The 19,152-nt window shown below is 29.7% G+C and overlaps 1 protein-coding gene across 5 annotated transcripts in view; it reads left to right on the top strand.

The window, feature by feature from the left end:
- Positions 1 to 19,152, top strand: part of LOC113552815 (cardioacceleratory peptide receptor) — a 204,732-nt gene that overhangs the window by 77,442 nt on the left and 108,138 nt on the right. For 4 of the 5 annotated variants that reach the window (XM_026955761.1, XM_026955769.1, XM_026955814.1 and 1 more), the window contains exon 3: positions 9,797 to 9,880. The exons of the other annotated variant lie outside the window; for it this stretch is intronic. The gene's annotated coding sequence lies outside the window, so the exon portion shown is untranslated. The remainder of the gene's footprint in view (positions 1 to 9,796; positions 9,881 to 19,152) is intronic. 5 annotated transcript variants of the gene reach the window in all.

Below are 19,152 nucleotides of genomic sequence, written 5' to 3'. Positions count from 1 at the left end.
TCTCAACCCCCCTATTCACCAGACCTAGCTCCATGTGATTTTTTTTTATTCCCAAAAATAAAAATGGCGCTTAAGGGTAAACGTTTTCAAGATGTAGATGAAATAAAACAAAATGCGACGGAGCAGCTACGAGGAGTTTCTAAAAATGACTTCCACAGGTGTTTTCAAAAATGGCAGGAACGTTGGAGAACATGTATGGACTCAGAAGGAGCATACTTTGAAGGAGATTGAATGTAAATAACTTTATCTAATATATTTTTTTTTTTTTTTTAACAGTCTCGATACTTTTTGATTAGACCTCGTATAAGTTACTTTGGTACTTACGTTCTATAGAGTAAGTTCTCTGTATATTCAACGTGCTTATTAAAACGAACGCTGCTGGTTGGTTTGAATACGTTCAAAAGTCTGTACTATAAGGCCCGGTTATAAAAACCATTTTTTAAATATTAGTGTATAGTGCCTACAGCAGTGCAAAACAAATAGTTTTCGGTTGATAGTATAGGTATAATATAGTTTATATATTATTATTGCAGGTAGGTAGGTACTGTGATATTATTATAAATACGAGCGCTGGCAATATTATAATAAAATCACTCTTCCCCCCCCCACACACACACTCACTCGACCACTTTCTATCCTAAGGTCGACTTAATGTTTCGTATTAAAGAAAACCGTAACGTATTATCGAGATCGGGAAGTATAGTAATATTACAATATAGCTCAGCATCTTCCCAACCCCTAATTATGATTTTTCTGGTGTAACTTCGCTGCCGGCGACGATGGTGAAAAGAAATACGTGGCGCAGTGGCTGCGCGCAACGGTTCGAGATCAAACTCGAGTACAATTTATTAATTCTGTTATAATTGATATATGACGTATGACTTAGATGAAAATAATAATAAATAATAACTTACAACGAAGCCGAATATAAAAAAATCCGCGATAGCGATATCGCGTCGATTTTTATCCCGTCTGATTGAGTGGTGGAGGTGGCAGCGTCTGACGATAAAACGATAATGGTCCACCAACAATAATACTATAATAATACAGTCGAAATTCCGGGTTCACTTGCTCTTGGCATTTAGATCTTATTATTATTATTATTATTAAATCGGCCATATCTAGATGTATGAAGATCATTTATTTCCTTTTTCTAATCAGATCTCGCCGGGTCGTCGGGCAGCCCAATTAAACGGTATTAAATCGCACGCCCTCAGCCGGTCATTTTGCACGCTCGTCACATGCACACATACGCATACGAGCACGCGTACACGTACTATATATACCTACTTAAGACGTCGAAATTACACGGTATTACACAGTATAAGATATTCGAATAATATGCCTAATATATGTATATAAATATATGTAATACATAGTGTATATATGTATTATATATAATATATTACAATATAATGATAAATGAATAATATTACTTTTCTTTTGGTTTCACCAAGTCGCCGCCAACCGACCGGTTTTCGACTAATTGTTAAGCTCGCGTATAATAAATTACGTACGACGAAAACGACGACTGCTACGCGCGAAATGGATCGCCACAATCAAACCGATCCTGTAACAATGACCGTTCTGTTATTTTCTTCGTTCTGCAATTCAAGTTCATTTTAGTTACAGAGTGATTTTTTTACTGAACAACACTCGTTATTGTTTTCAAAAACTATTAACGTTGTTGATATAGTTTTTTATTTTTACTTAATTCTAATTTCTAGTCGTAATAAAACAACATTTAACAAAAAACCATATTTTTTAATATTTTTATCGTTATATGTTTTTTTTAAGTTTTTACTTTTTTTTTTTAATTTTAACATATATTTTTTATCTCATTTTCTGGAGCGGAATATTTTTTGGATTATTTCGATACACAAAAATTAATTATGAGTGATACGCGGCTGGTTCTTAAAACCAGTATAGCTGTGTAGAATGGAAATGTACTTGCGAAATGTTGAGCTACTACTCCTCTCATGTAAACTTTAAATACTCATAAACTACTCGTCCTAATTTCAATTTGTATGTATCGAAATATTCGAATTACTCCGAAAAACATTCCGTTTTAGAATATGAAATTAAAAATGTATGTTTTTATTCAAAAAAGTAAGAACATTTAATTGATTTTGAAGTAATGAGTGTTGTTGGATAAAAAAAATCATTGGTTGCCACTCCCACGTCGGTCTTTTTCTTTGGACACGCCACACGTGTAGGTTACTATCATTTTTTCGTGATATTAGTTTTCAAAGATTTTGTTCATCGTCCCGTTTTCAAAAACAACGCATTGCAAAATCTCTATAATAAAGTCTAATATTATTTTATAAACATAAATTTTGATATAAGTTTTATAAATGGGTGATACTATATTGTATAAATATAGACATATTCATATGTACAAACAATCTAAGGCGAGTAACTGTTATACTAAAATTCACTAATTACCTTCCCCGTTTTCCTATTTTTCCACTTAATTATAGTAGTTGTTTTTCAATAACTTTCCAGTGTCCAATCATTTACGACAGATATCTATTTGAGACTCAAGACTCGATTCTTGTGTGTTTCAAAGACAGAGATAAAAACCTTGGTGTTGGTATACAAAGGAATCTATTTAGTATCCTTTAACATATTATGCGATGTATTACGTTATTACTAGGGCTCGGATTCACATGTATTTATGGAACCAAAATATGTATTTTACTTATATGATTAGAAAAATTATTTTAAAAAACATATATTATTATATATTTATAATATAAAACATAATACTATTGCAGTTATTTATGAAAAAACTTACTTTTTAGCTCAGAAACCGGAAATCGACTTATATATTTTTTCCTTTATCAGTATTTGTTCCGGGGAAAAAATATTTTTTTTACGCACATATTTTTTCGGGGATTTTTAGAAACTTATAGAATAAAAAAAGTTTATCAAGTAGTAACAATTTTACAAAGCAAACAGCATAAGGGCAAGAAACATTTTTTTTTAACTCTGTAGAATTAATTTTGAATCCATACATTATTAAATTTTATATTAAATAATTTTAACGTCTGGATAATGTTTTAATCATAAGTACAAAATAAGTTCAAATCTAACTTACAATAACTTCAAAACAAATCGTAGGTACACATGTATAACAGAACTGCAGACAAACTAAGAGATTACTTTTTTTTATAAAACATTTAGCTCCTGTGACGTGTCTTTAAAATAGTATTGTGCGATGTCCCCCAAAGCAATTATTGTGCGATAGCAAAAACCATGATTGGTGACAGATCTTTAAACAATCTGAACGTTTGAAAGCCCTCTGCGGCATACGTATAATCTCCGGATCGATTCAAATCGTTCAAGGACGTAACGGGACTGGCTACCAAGAGTATTTAAAATTTCAATTTTCAACCCGAATGAACCCGAAGCAAGGCGACGAAAATCGGCGAAAACTGTAAAATCACACTACGACTATTATTAATATTATAATACGGTGCGCGCGTGTACCTGATATATTTTACCTACCTACCGCGCTCAAAAAAATAGTTGTACGTACCAATAAATATTATGTACAGTGTAATATATAGTGGGTACTGTTTGCATCAAACCAGGACGCGGATACGGAGGATTAAACGTTGTATAGTTTTTTTTTTTTTTTTTTTAATTGTCGCCGGACACGACAACGCACACAATATGTCTACATATATATATATATATATAGGTATTTCGTATAATACACTCAGTCCAATTAATTTACACCCCTCGGCGATAATTAACGTACTCGGACGGTGCAGCTAGTAATTTGAAAATTATACACACGTATTATATGTATATTAGGCGTGTTGAACGGACTTAACATTATGCGTAGGTACATACAAGCATATATAGGTACGTGTATCTTATGGAATACACTACGTGGTGTATACACATACTCCCGAACAATGACCACGGTGGTAGAGCATTCGACTTAAACATTCATCATAATTATAATACCGACCAACACGCATATTATGTAGCCGAGCGTGAAGGCAATAAATTGATAATGATATATTGTATCGTATAGTGATGATAATATTGTTATTGTGCGCGTTTACTAAACGTTGTCAATCTCTGCGGTATTCTATTCGGTGCCCCCCCTCCCTAGACCCTAGTATAGTAACAGTTGTATATAGATTCTTAACGACTGCGACAATTGACCGATTTTAAATTTCGCTAATTTTTTCTTGTCACCGACCATTGTGTTCGACGAGTGTAATTTTCCACTTGAAATCTTGTTTTTATCCCGGCACATCACGACGTTCTCGGCAATCGTTCGAGTGTTAAACGACTAGGATAAATCACCACCGGACCTGTAATAATGGCTGTATCGGTATCCGTCCATTCATCTATGAATAAATCATACAGTTTTAAAATAATTAATGATAATACACCATTAACGCAATATCAATCAGTCGTCGACGTGTTTAATCATTAGATAAAAATCTAAAATTGAAATATTTAACATTGCACGGCTTTATATTATAGAAAATTAAAATAATTAATAATACGATGTGTTGTGACCGATAAGTTGCGGTCATAAACTATTGGAATTTTTCCACGCAGGTGAAGTGTGGGGCCATATTATACACTGTGTGAAAGTAAAATCAATTTTAAAGGCACAATCTTTCATCCATTGCCGGAATTCAATTATGGCAAATATGACGTGTAATATAAACCATTTTTTATTTTTTTCTACGAAAAAAACATTTTAAAAAAAAGTCACGGCTGTTTTAAAACGAGTATTGTTATAAGATTATGTAAAGTTAATTCAGTACGTATAGTTATAAATCGTAGTACCGTAGTTGTCAATAACATCATTTAATAATATATGTAGACACTTTAATAATATATTATATTATACTCTAAATATACTCCTGGAAAATGCGATTCTACTGTCGGAAATCGAAAACTTGATGGTTTTTGGTTTTTTTCTTTGCTACCAAATCGACAAATGTTGGAGGCCATTTAGACGGTAAGAGTTGACGAATTATCGATCATCTATCTATCTGTATAATATATTGTTCGTTTGTGTTTGTGCAAAAATATTTTTTCCAAACACTTTGTAAATATCATTAAGTAAATAACAACAAAAATAAGGAAGGTGCGATTTTAAGCTGATTAGGTATACCCAGTTACTAAAAACGATTTGTAAAATAAAGACCGTTTCTTTTGCTTAGCAGCAAATATTTCTTACTATGTAAAATTAATTAAATTAAGCTATACGTCATGTAATTTTATCATACCTATATAATAGATATAATATTATAAAAATACAGACTACTTAAGCGGGTATATACATATACTATATAGTACTTAATTACAAATTTTTTTCGTTGAAACGTTGTATGAAACTTTTAAATAAACGCCATGTAATATAATTTATAATCAATACATAATAATATATTGTAATTACTAATTTGTAATATTATTATTGAATATTTATGATCGCCAAAAACTATGATATAATACGATATTCAAGGTCATGTAGTATTTAATCTATCAAAACATAATAATGACCTAATTTTAATAAAACAGTTGGTTTTGATATTTTGATTAAACTGTAAAGTTTCATTTTGTGATCGCTCTAGTACTTTTAGAATAATTTAGACAAACAAATATGTAACACATTAACAATTCAGTGGTTTGACCTAATTCCTCTAATCTGGTAATGTGGTTAATGTTGCGCTCACAAACTAAAAGTTGACGTAAATCATCTTAATATGTTCAGGTTAATGAACCCGTAACAAATCATAAGTAAAAATTGTTATTCTCAGGTAAAGTATTATCTACTGTTGGGATATGACTTTAATAAGCTTCACGCAATACACAAGATTTATAAATTGCCCTGATCTGAGTACAATACGCATTACACTAAAACAATGAAATACATTTATATACTCGAATATCGATATAATGTTATACAATGTTTGGTGTAGGTATATTTCCTATATTATACGTGGATACAAAATACAACATAATATTGTGCCTCCGTATAAATCCCCATGACAATTTAATATAAGATAGTATTATATATATGTTATAATATATATCATAATAGTTATAATATAATCTACATTCAATCATATAATGTAAATCCCCTAGGCATTTACAAACGTTTGATAACGGTTAACGAGGTATTATTGCGTACGGGACTCTAATGGGTTAAATATACTGTCTTGGTTTTGATTTAACTGGGCATTATAATATATAATCGTGCAGAAAAAAACCAAATAAGTATTATAAAGAGCGATTCGCCGTGCATGCTCACCACAGTTTTTTTTATTTAATAATACATTTATTCAAATTCTTATTTTGAATAATTGCAATAAATCGTCTGTGTGCCATTATACTTATGCAGTAATAAAATCACATTCGTAAACATTATAGGTACTATATGGCAAATACCTACCTATTTTTGTGAGTTTGTGACTATACCACATCGTAAATGAAGTCCTCAAAATGTGAAATAGGCTGCCTATTAGGTATCTAAAATGTATTGGCTTAATATGCTTAATCCACGAATAAAATGAAAATAATTTTATTTTCATAATCATCATATGCCCGTACTACAGTTTGGTACACGTCATACATATAGAGGTGGCAAACCTTTATTGACGATGGGTCAATAAATTAATTTTGAAATGAATATTAAAATACCTATATTTTAAAATAAGTACCTTTACCTATAATTTATTGAATTCCTTCATGATTATATTTTAGTTTATTATTTAAATATTCCACCAAATACCACACAAAATATTCACATTATATATTTAGTAATAACATGTTGATCTTACTTATCATACAGATTTGAATAATAGTATTTTATAGCTATGAACAATATAGTAAAACATATTTCATAATACATCCAACATATAATCATGTTCATATTCAAAAGATGATAACAATTGATCAAAAATAAAAAAATATATTTATAAGTATACTATTTTTTCTATTATAATGAAAAATAAAACTAATATTAGATATTACGGCCCTTTTATTGATAAAAAAATTAATAAAACTATTCTAAGAAATGTATATTCCTTTAAAATATAACCAAGTTATTAAATACATTTGACGTTAAATTGAATTTTCCATATCAACAAGATTATCTTAATTAAATTAATTTTTTTATTTTTATCAACTGTTTAAATATTACAATAGGTGATATGACTAAGTATATTATATACATTAGATTTCAATTTTCCCAAATAATGGTATAAAGATCAAATATTTCGAGTAATATAACTTGTTAACCATTATAAATATGTAATAGTACAGTTAATAGTTTCTAATTAAACAAATTATGTTTTGTTCGTAATACTATTAGACAAAACTCTATTGTTATTTGTTAATTTAGAGAAATCGTCAGAAAGATTCTTGAGTTTGAGGAATCTATATAACTGGACAAACGCATCATAAAGAATGTATATATATTTTTACTGAAGTATTAAAAACGATAAAAGTGTATACTGATAATTCTAAAATGTTTTCTGGAAGGCTATTTTGTGAATCGAGACGACGTAAATTACTTCCGAGACACGTATTCGAGAACTTTAGTATCCAATATAAACTATTAATATAATTTAATAGTATTAATCTATACATATAACATATATTACTCTGGTACCACATGCATATAATGTATCGTATGGTAACAACTTTTATAGTTTTACATATTATATTATTTACCTATAGCGGCAATAGCATGAGATACTTGAACACACCTGTACCGTTTCAAAAATGTATACATTTATTATTAATAAATATTTAATTAATTAATGAAAAATATAAATATAATAAGTGTATATATATATATATATATACCTAAGTGGTATCTATTAAAAAAAAAAATAATGTTTTATTTAATTAAATAATGATTAATGTTAGCTTTTTTAATAAACTTTACATTTTCAATGGTTAAAATGTATTTATTTAAAACCCGGGTCCACGAAAAAGAGATTAAAATTCCTCCACCACAAGTAATATTATATTAAATGCGAGTATAAACTATATTCTAAAAAATAATTGTATATTTTATAACCATCCCAAATTTTATTTAATAGTGTAAACTACACTACGTTAATATAATTACTAATAAATAGCTAATAAGTTAATAGTTATTAATTATTAACTACACCATAATAATAATTATAGTAACAATAATATGATTTATTTAAAATGAATATGTAATGTATATAATACTATATTATTTAAACAAAAAATTTGTTTATTACGTAATGTTTATGACCGTACCCTTCTCCATCGTGACTAAATCCAGTAAATCCTGTAAACGGACTTTTTGAAATCAGTAACTTATTGTTAAGTGATATTACTTATTGTAGCCTATTTTAGTTTTATTTTAAATACATCAATATTATTTATTTAAAAGCAATTCATATTATAATAAGTTATTAGAAATACAGTTACAGTACATGACAATATTATAATAAACGGACATATTTACTTACTTCTATTATTAATTTGTCGATACTCGTAAGTCGTGATTTTGATATTCAAGTCTGATTAATGGGTTTCCATAATATGCATATCATTAAACACGTGTAAGTGTGATCATTACAATAAAAAATAATTGTCTACACATCAAATAGGTACTAGGATTGTTCATAATACTGTTGACGTACCATACATATACATGCTACAAGCACCTTTTGGATAATTTATTTAATCCTCCCTACGAAAAGAAGATTAATAAATGTCAAATACACATAATAGCAATACAAATAATTCTCTCTTTGTTACTCTCAATCCATCTATAGACGAAAAAAATTGTATTTATTTTTATAAAAGAAGCTTTAAAGACATTTTTGAAAAAAAATGTTGAATTACACTAACGTGTGGCTAATGAAGTTAATAATAGGCACATTTCGGGAACATATTATATAGTGATGCGGCGTATCGTCTAGTTTACGTGACTCCGTGTACATAAAAAGTGGTCTAATGTTCCGGTTAAAAGAAAACCACAATGTTTTGAATGAATAGTTCAGAATTATTAAAATTGTTTACGTTACCTACATCTTACATAACTCGAATTTTAATTAGGAGACACTATTTTTATTTTCAAAACTTAATTACTACCTACATGAAATTCATAAATAATTATTATTAAAATATGATTTAATGATCAATATCTATAAAAAACAGATAATATTGACTTTGTCGTTGAAATATTCCGTAAAATATCGAATAATATTGTATATATATAAGTTGACCTCGTTTCATATTCTGCCATCGTGTGTAGTGTGTGTGTTAGTCAATTAGTTAGATAAACGTTTAAGGTATCTTCTCGGGCACCCCTCATAACATACAATGTAAGTCTTATCATCGTCCACCGCTACAAGTGTTATCTTTCATTGCGATTAGACAGACTAATGACTGTGGTCTATGGATATGCGTAAGGCGCAAATCAGGTTTACTATACTACAACAGTGTTTTATATAGAGTTAAATATAATCAATTTTTAGGTAACGTTTCACCCATATTTAGATACTTACATTTAAGACATTAAGTACACGGAACACTACACATGTCACGATTTAATAATAGAAACCTTGTAAATGGGATGTAATTGGAGGATAATGTTAGTAATGTAGCAATGTGGTATATTTGTGGTTGTAAACAGCACATTGTATAGTAAACACGCAGCTAAGCTTGTAGTAAATAATATATTTCTAAAACTGATAACAATTTGTGGACTTTCGTTTTTTTGGTTCTATTATTCTACATTACACGTGTTTTTTTTTCTTTACAGAACGGGGAATTCAGTTAACAAAGTTGACCGTCACGCTTCACACAGATATGGAAAACATTCAGTGACTTGGTTCTAGCCATACAGGTATTATAAGCTATTTATAATAAAAATGTGTTTATAAGTGTTTGTTTGAAGACGTCCGAGAAAACGCGCGCACAAGAAATAAATAACACGTACGGCGAGCGGATCTTATCGGGCACCGATGGAATAACTTCAGGAAAAAGAAATTTGAGGAGGGGACGGGGTGAAAAAATACTTTATTTCGCGTTCGGCGGAGTGCGGTTGCACAAGACCACGGCCAATATGTCACCGATTGCGTGGTGGCCGTTTGTTCAATATGTCACGTAATGCGAGTCCGTTAACCGCCACCGTCCGAAACGACTCGATTATATATTATATATATACGCGCAAAAGCCGCGCTTTATATAATACATATATCGCACAGGACTCTTCAATTTTCCACCAGCCCGATCGCCCGTAGGCTGCCGTCGGTCACGTATAGTTGACGTGCGTCGTTTCGGGAACGAAAAAAGTCTCTGCAAACTCCGCGCGCGTGCGAGTGTACGGCGTCTTATACCATGGCCGCCGTCGCTCGCCACTGCCCGACCTACGCTAATGAAGAAATATTATATATATATATATATATAAACACGCGCACGCTGCTGTCAGTTTAATATAAATATCGGATATGGAGACACCCGCCGCCGCTTTTCCTATATTTATACGCGAGCCCCACTCGCGTTTCTTACATTTTTTTCCCGTACATTTGGGTTAGGTTTTTATTTTTCACCGCGCCGATAAAATGAAGACAGATGTACCGTACACACACACACATATTATAAATACAATATTATATATATAGTGTTCTTATATATATATGACGTGGTCGCGCGGTGACAGACGTAGTCACTCGCGCGTCTTAACCCTATTTCGTGTTTTTCTCTTCCACCTCGCCGCCAAACGTCACGACAGATTAAGCGAAATATTGTCGTCCGACCCTAATGGGAAATTGATGCGACCAAATACAATAAAACAACATAATAATATTATATAATGACGAGGACCAAAAAAACGAAATTTAAAAAAAAAATAAAAATAACCGAGAAACAAAGAGACGGGAAGGCGGACGCATTAAAACAAAATAAAATCCCTCTCTGCTATACGCATACGCTTTTACAATGCGCTCGTTACGAATAAATATCTGCAGCGTATAACCCTACGCGAGCTGTTCCATGTAAATATTTACAAATTTATACGATATCGGTGGAAAACGCTAGCCCGCGCCGACGGTATTTTTCAATAAGCGGCTACCATTCGGACTTGGCGACTTACCAAACACATTGGAGATAACGAGAAATCGCCGGAATTACAATTTGGAACCCAAACGTCGTATAATATATTCGAAGAAAAAAAACTAGCGCGCGTGTTTCACTTTACGCCTTCCCGGAAATGTGCAGCATTAATAAATCACTGCATTGTCGATAACCTTGATATATTATTTCACCCCGAAATTTAACCATATGTAAACATAATTTATTGATAATTCGCTTATCGTTTCGTTTTGTGTTATAATTATTTGCATATAATACGTTCAAAGTCGAAAAATTGTTTAAAAAAACATTCGGTATCTAAATTTTGAAAACACGTTTGCGCATTCTGTTTATGTGATAACTGATAATATATTTTTATTGATCGCTACTGTAAATATAAATTAAAGGTCATATTATCTAGTGTATTATAATACAGTTTTAATCACCAAACACGCTCACTCCTATTGTTCTTCAATAATGTAGTTATTTTTGGAATCTTTTAAATATACTTAAAAATCATAAAATTTTAAAATTATTGAGATTGTTTGTTTTACACGAAGAGTAACCCGTGGTCATCATTTTTCAAATAAAATCCTCTTTTTCTATGGTAAATTATTTAATGGATTATTTTTCATTTCGACGTACTTATCAAAATTAAAATTCTAACGAGTAGTTTGAATGGTTTTGAAAGATATAAAAGCTAAAAGATGAGCTTGAAATGAAAGTAGAAGAAACTATTTGTTATAATTATGAAGTAGGCTCATTAGGATTTTCAAAAAAATGACCCACTAAATGATTTACAATAAAAAGTGGGGGTAGTGGTTGTTATTTAAAAAACAGAAACTCGTGTTGCCATTACACACTCCTTAAGCAATGTAAGACACCTCAATAGCTTAAAAAAGTGCTTTATGTATACTAAACAATTCAAGTACAATAATGAATTTGAATAAATGTATTATAAAAGGAAACAAGAAAATGGACAGGTTGGTGAATCACTAGGTATAATATTTTAAAGTGAATTTATCACACTATAAGTATGTATAGTCGTCCGAGATATTATATTCTTGTAGTTAGGACTGTATGTATTATACGACTTCAAAATATTTTAGTATACGCGTGACTTAACAATGAAAAAAACGGTTCCTGTTGGTCCTTTGTGTAGCATACAATATCATATAAATAAATAAATATATTTACATTTTATATAAGAATCTCGCGCACGATTAATAGATATTGTAGGTACATGTGCATTTTAATTAAACGTATATTTTATTCGACCGTCTGTACAGCACAAACCACACAACAAACTTCACCGGACCATGCACAAAAATAATAGTAGGTATATCGACGCGAATAATATATACGTATATGGTAGTAAGGTATTTTATTATAATATCGTTGTGACCGAGCGGCATTCAGCAATAATCGTTAATTAAATTAAACGGCCGCTATAGGTCACTTAAGCTATATACTGTCGGATAGGAGTACCTATTTAATATATTATTATACATTTTCATAATATATTCGATTTCGATCGTAGGCACTACAGCATAGCAAACTAAGTCCAGCAAACTTATGTCGTCGTCGTAATTCACGTAGGCTGTAAGTGTGGTGGAAAGGGATTATTCTGAACGGATTTAACAAGTAACTTTTTATGCACCTACGATAATATCATCGCACTTAGTATTTATAGGATTTTTTTACAATTTAAGTTACCTACTCATAAAGTCATAAACGAATACACAGTTATTAAAGGTTTTAAATATTCATTTAAAATATTAATAAATATTAAATGAGTGACATTGTATTAAAATGAAATCTAAACATACCTAAAGCTATACAATAATGCTGAAATTAAAAAAAAACTCGCCATAGTATAAACTTTATACTTACATAAAGTGTTTACTTTTAAATCTCATAAAGTTTTTAATAATGGATAGAATACTTGTGGGTAACCTAATGGTAAAATATCAGGTATTATAATAGAAATAAAAGTACATAGATATTAATTTTTAAAATATTTCTACACTAAAAACTAGTCAGCTTGTATGATAAAACAAATACTAACATAATTTTAAAACTAATGCTTTTACTTCGTTCAATATCTTACATGAGTATTATATTTTATGGTATATTATAATTTATATAACATCCATACGTATATTTTATATCGTATACCTATGTGGCTAAGACGAAATGACTAAACAAAACCGTTTTCAACATCAAAGGATGGGCGGGGAGTAAAATTGTTTGTCATAATGTGAGATTTATACAACAATTTTAAATCTTCAATCTCTTAACATAACTTCAGATGTATCACTGTTACACACAAGCGAGTGGGCCGTGAGCTGGTACATATTAACACTGTAACACATATATTATAATGTAGACTACACACACAGCAATCAATTAGATTTAATGCTAAAAAGATTGTTTTATACAAAACAAATAGACATAAAGTATATTTTATAAGTTCGACACGATACAATCTGCAGACAAAATTTTGGAATTAGTGTGGAAAATTGAGAGAGCGATGTTCACTATATACATCTTGTATGTACCTATGCCTATGAAATTATTTTCATTTTCATAGAAATTAGTGAAAATGATTATATAGATACGCAATACGTACATGGAATATATAATATACATAGACAATTTAAGACAGAAATTAAGTATGGCGTGAACTGTAAATAAATGTGAATACAAATGTAGGTAGCACATCTTGAATAATTACAGTGGTGTACATTTTTATGGCCAACAGATAAACGATAGTGTCCTAAGGACTTTATTTTGAAGACAAAAATGTAGGTAGTTACTATATTTAGGTACATTTATTAGTCGATTTGTGTTTTGCACATAAATATTTTACACAATTATAGATATAGATTATATTGTACCTACATAATATATTATATTACCAAACAAATTATAAATAAAAGCGCAGTAAATGTCTTTAACTCGAAAAAGTAAACACATTTTTAATAGGAAATAATACACATATTATTTTATTTAAACTATATATCTATTGATCACAATTTATAAATAATTTATCATTATTAATACATAGTATATACGACGCACGTATATGTTTATAGTTTATTGATATACTATACTTTAGTCTAATTAGAAAAACACAAACATTAGTTTAGAGTTGAATAAATATATCTCCATACGTCGACGTCTGTCCATTAAAATAAATAAAAATAAAATGATAAATTATTCATTTCTAAAATGTTCAATTAATTATAGGGTTTGAATGTTATTCGTGAATGCAATTAGACGTTTCAAAACTTTATTAACGAGTTATTTTATGAATTTATAAATTCTATTAAATATTTAAGTACTAAGTTGTATAAGTTTGTGGTTGAGATTCTACACACACACTCGAATGTAACCATTAAATTATAATAATACAAATATTCTGCTTTGACTTCTATACAATATAGAATACATTCGATTAATGAAGCTTAAAAGAAACATAAATACCGTCATTAATTTGTGAAAAAACATGGTCTCTAGCTTTAACGGAATACTTTCGAAATAAAAAATGTAATAGATAGGACTTTTAAAAAAATACAGTTTTTTTATTCAGTTAACCATATTTTATACTCGCGTTCGTAAGCTCCTACAATGGTGTTGTCGAGTGTACAGTGATGAACGTTTAATGTATTGGAAATTTACAATCATGCGGTTAGCTATATTATGATTGTATGCGGGTGTATGAGAGAAAATTAAAATAATGAATGTAAGTATAATATGTAACTGTGTAACCGTATCAACATCGGTACTAAGAAATATAATAATAATAATAATAATAATAATATGTACCTATACTTAAATTATATATAATATGTATTATTATATCGGTTGTTTATACGCTGTTGTACGATTTTCCTTTATTTTGTTTCGTAGCATAATATTTATTTTATTGTCAGGAATGGTAGGAGGTACCTACTGCGTAATTACATGCACGTTTTATAATAGTTTATTGATACATACATACGGTGCAATTGAATCCTATGATTTATATTTATATCGTTTGATATAATGTTAAAATGTTTATACATACATATCACACTGACTTATGAGCTACAATCCAATTATTAGGGAGTTTCTTTAATTCGTACATACTTTACTAAAGGTACCCAATATATAGGTATGGGTGTATCTATACAGTCGTTATTTAAGTGACATTTTGACTCGAATTTAAATTATTGCCAAACAATTACGCGAGATCGCAATATTACATGCATATATATACATATACATCAAACCTGCAATACTTCATGTGGAATTTATATACAAAGCCGTTTATAATAAATCATAAATACAAAACAGTAATTGAAAACATAATATACGTAGTGCGCGATATCAAAACAATTTTTGCACGAGATCATAAAGCTTTTTTTTTTTTAATTGCCATGTCGAATTTCATAAAAATCCATCAGGTTTTATATCTGATCTTATAAACTCGTACCTAAATACGTGACTTTCCACTACGCGCAAAAGTCATAATACATCCTTCTCTCGCTCCACCTACTAGCACATGTAGTATACTGGCATAGGGTGGTGATATGCTCATTATACGAGGTCTACGAAACACTAACTAAAACATATTATACCCGCCTCATAAATAAAGTGAAGTTGTACATTTTATCATTTGTTTTGTTAATATAATTATTAATTTGAAATATGTCCTATCTTCAGTCTTCGTATAAATATGCAATGAGTTTATATTTTAATTATATACGTCATTATTTAAATATTCCCATTGATTAAAGACATTTGCATAGAGTCTTATTGTTAATTGCCTAATTGGCCAAACTTTCTATTGATAAAGTTTTTATGTGCCTATATACACTTACCTATATCTCATATTTAATTTATATAATGTAAAATAATATAAGTGTAAATCGGCGTCTGTCTCGAGCATATTATTTTTCAGTTTTATCATATTATACGTACTACGGATTTTGCATTTGCATTTTTTTCAATTGTTCGATTCATATAAAGCTTTACATAAACGTGTTTTATTATTACTCTATCGAGTTAAATAAAACATTTAGCGTGTTTCGCTCGATAACGGGTTGCGTATTGTACACATATATATTATACCCAAATAAATGTTTTACCTTAATATGTGTCATGTGCGACAACGACTAGAACACGTACGATATTATTTTCATATATATATATTATATATTTGCGTACATGATTTAACAGCAATTATCATTATATAGTTGTAATATTATATGATTCGTTTCGACCGTATGTATATACAAATTAATCTCGTGGTATCTTGGTATTAAATTTCTTAACCAACCGTCTAAACCTATATATACCTATATTTAAAGACGGACTTACCAATTTTATGAAGTACAAATCACGCTTCTATGATTTAACTGCCTCATTTTGAAGAGACCGCATGCATCTCTATGATGGTATACTACATACAAACAAGCATTAATAGAAACACTAACTACAAACGACTAACGTAATGTATTATGATATGTATACTGTATGTAATCTCATTATTTGTTTGGGCCCCAGACAGATAAATTATATTACTATTGAATTGAACATTTTATTTTTTCTCCGTTTCCCATAAATATTTTTGTCTTGACGACAATAACGATTTTCGACATTCATAATACCGTTAGGTAGGATATTTTCATCAACATTTAACTCCACGACGAGTCATTTCTGATGCAATGTTGTTTCATTTATTGGTAGAACCCGAGGGCATGTCATCGAACATTTTTAGCCTCAAACGATTTTTATCCAGACTCGCCAGTATGAAATGTATTTTATCGCTCATAATAATATTACTTTATCGCAATCGTTGTAGACAGTAAAATACTAGCTGTTTGGACGAGACGCTTTGTCGTGATGTCATAAAAATGACGATGTTAGAAATGTTATAATATAATTCATTCGGACGCGACGAAATCGCGCACTTGCGTTATTGGTATACATTGCAATTCGAATTGTATTTAATAATACATACATCCATACACGTCATAATAATATGACTAGAAAAATCCTGAATATATTAATACGTACATATTTATCCACTGTACGTATTATTTACCTACGACTGTATAATATATAAATAATTATAAAAAGTGCATATTTTATAACATTACAATATAAAACTGTTTTTTTTTTTAATTTTAAGGAAATATGCTTATTAATTATTATAATATTTATAACATTATATGTGTGAACGTCTTGATATATAATATTTGATGTAATTTTTGTATGATAGTCTATATAGGTAAAAAAAACTCGTATAGAGTAGAACTGTTGTAGACGACTGAAGAAGATAATAAAAATAATAAAATAGATATTTATACATAAATTTCATTAAATTTAAATTTATATCCATGCGTATGTTTGTACATTTTGTTTGTACACGTTTAATATTATATAATGTTATAATTTTGACTCGTTGTCTGTTAAACTGTAGTTGATCTTATTTTGAATTATTAAACGACAGTAATATAACTAATTAAAGGCTGTGTCAGTTGAAAAGTGGAAAGCATTTTAAACTTAGGTCGAAGGGGATACAAAGATATTTTTTGATGACTAAATTATAAAATTAAAGATACATTATCAACGAAAATATTGTTTAGGATGAAAACTGTATTATAACAACCCCAATTAGCCTTTAGCTCATTACTCCACTGGCCGGATTTAGAGAGTAATATTAATTCCGAACATGATTACAATATTGTTTCGAGAATCGTGTCTTGGCAACGGTGCCATATGATAAAGGTATGGTGTAAATTTGTGCAATTTAGGTACGATGTTAAGAAGATTATATTTATGTACACTGTACACTGTACAGATACACAAATTTCATTGTATCGTTAATGTTCATCCTACATTTTGGCATTTTGCTATAATAATATAATGTATAATATTTAGATAAAACTACAGTAAAATCTATTTAAAACGGAATGGCAATGGTTCAAGACAGATTTCCGTTTTATATAATAATATATAAATGCCCATAAAATATGATATATAATTTTTCACCGGAACTGAATAAAATATTTCCGTTTTATTCACAGTTCGTTTTAGACAGATTGTTTGTCACTACGTCCGTTTTAAAAAATATTATATTTTATAAGAATAATTTAATTTTTAATCATATAGAATAGTTGTATTATATTGAATCTGGGTTAACTTCGTATCAGAATATATTGTGAAACTCGAATTTAAAAAAAAATTGACAATGCGTTTCATTTATTGTAACTTAATACCAACGACTTCAAACGAGATTTTTCGCAATTTTTTTTTCAATTTATCTGTTTTACATCTTATAATATTAATATCATAGTGAACACGCAAAACATATACGGATATAACTTCATTTCTCGGAAAAAGCATTGTTGTGTACTCGTGTATAGAAATTGAAAAAGAATTTCCGACTGATTTTTCATCCGTGTTAAGCACTGAATCATTATACGTAGTTATTGCTTATTGTTTTTCGACACTCCTACGCTCGTGTGTACAGTAATATATAGTTTTTATTGGAATCGCTCGCATAAATTAAATACGTACATAGAGTATCGTATACACCCCATATTACACTCGCTTTCCCGTGCTTCCTGAACTTAAACTATAACTGTATATATATACATAATAGCCGACTATATTAATCGGTTATCACGAGTTTTCAAGGACTTTTTCTATTTACCGAACTTGTGGATATATCAAAAAGATAAAAAAAATACTGTTATCATAAATAATTAATCAATAGGTATCAAACGATATCATGACGACGATACTTGTTGTATAGCCATCGTAGCTTTAATGACGCGGCGTGGTGTTTAAATAATTTTGAAAAACCGTAATCGGAATCGTATTAGAAATCGATAAAAAAATTCACGATAAACACGCGCATAGAGAATGAAATAAACGTTGGATAAATGAAAAACGGGGGTACGGCACTCGTCCGCGGTACATGCGGCAACTGCAGCTACCACGCAATTACCGCGGACGAGCTGCATGCAGCAACAACACCGGCCAACGGTG

This window comes from Rhopalosiphum maidis, chromosome 4 (genome assembly GCF_003676215.2).
Source record: "Rhopalosiphum maidis isolate BTI-1 chromosome 4, ASM367621v3, whole genome shotgun sequence".
Classification (NCBI taxonomy): domain Eukaryota; kingdom Metazoa; phylum Arthropoda; class Insecta; order Hemiptera; family Aphididae; genus Rhopalosiphum; species Rhopalosiphum maidis.
The sequence above is the reverse complement of the archived record's forward strand: the minus strand, read 5'-3'. Positions and strand labels throughout refer to the sequence as shown.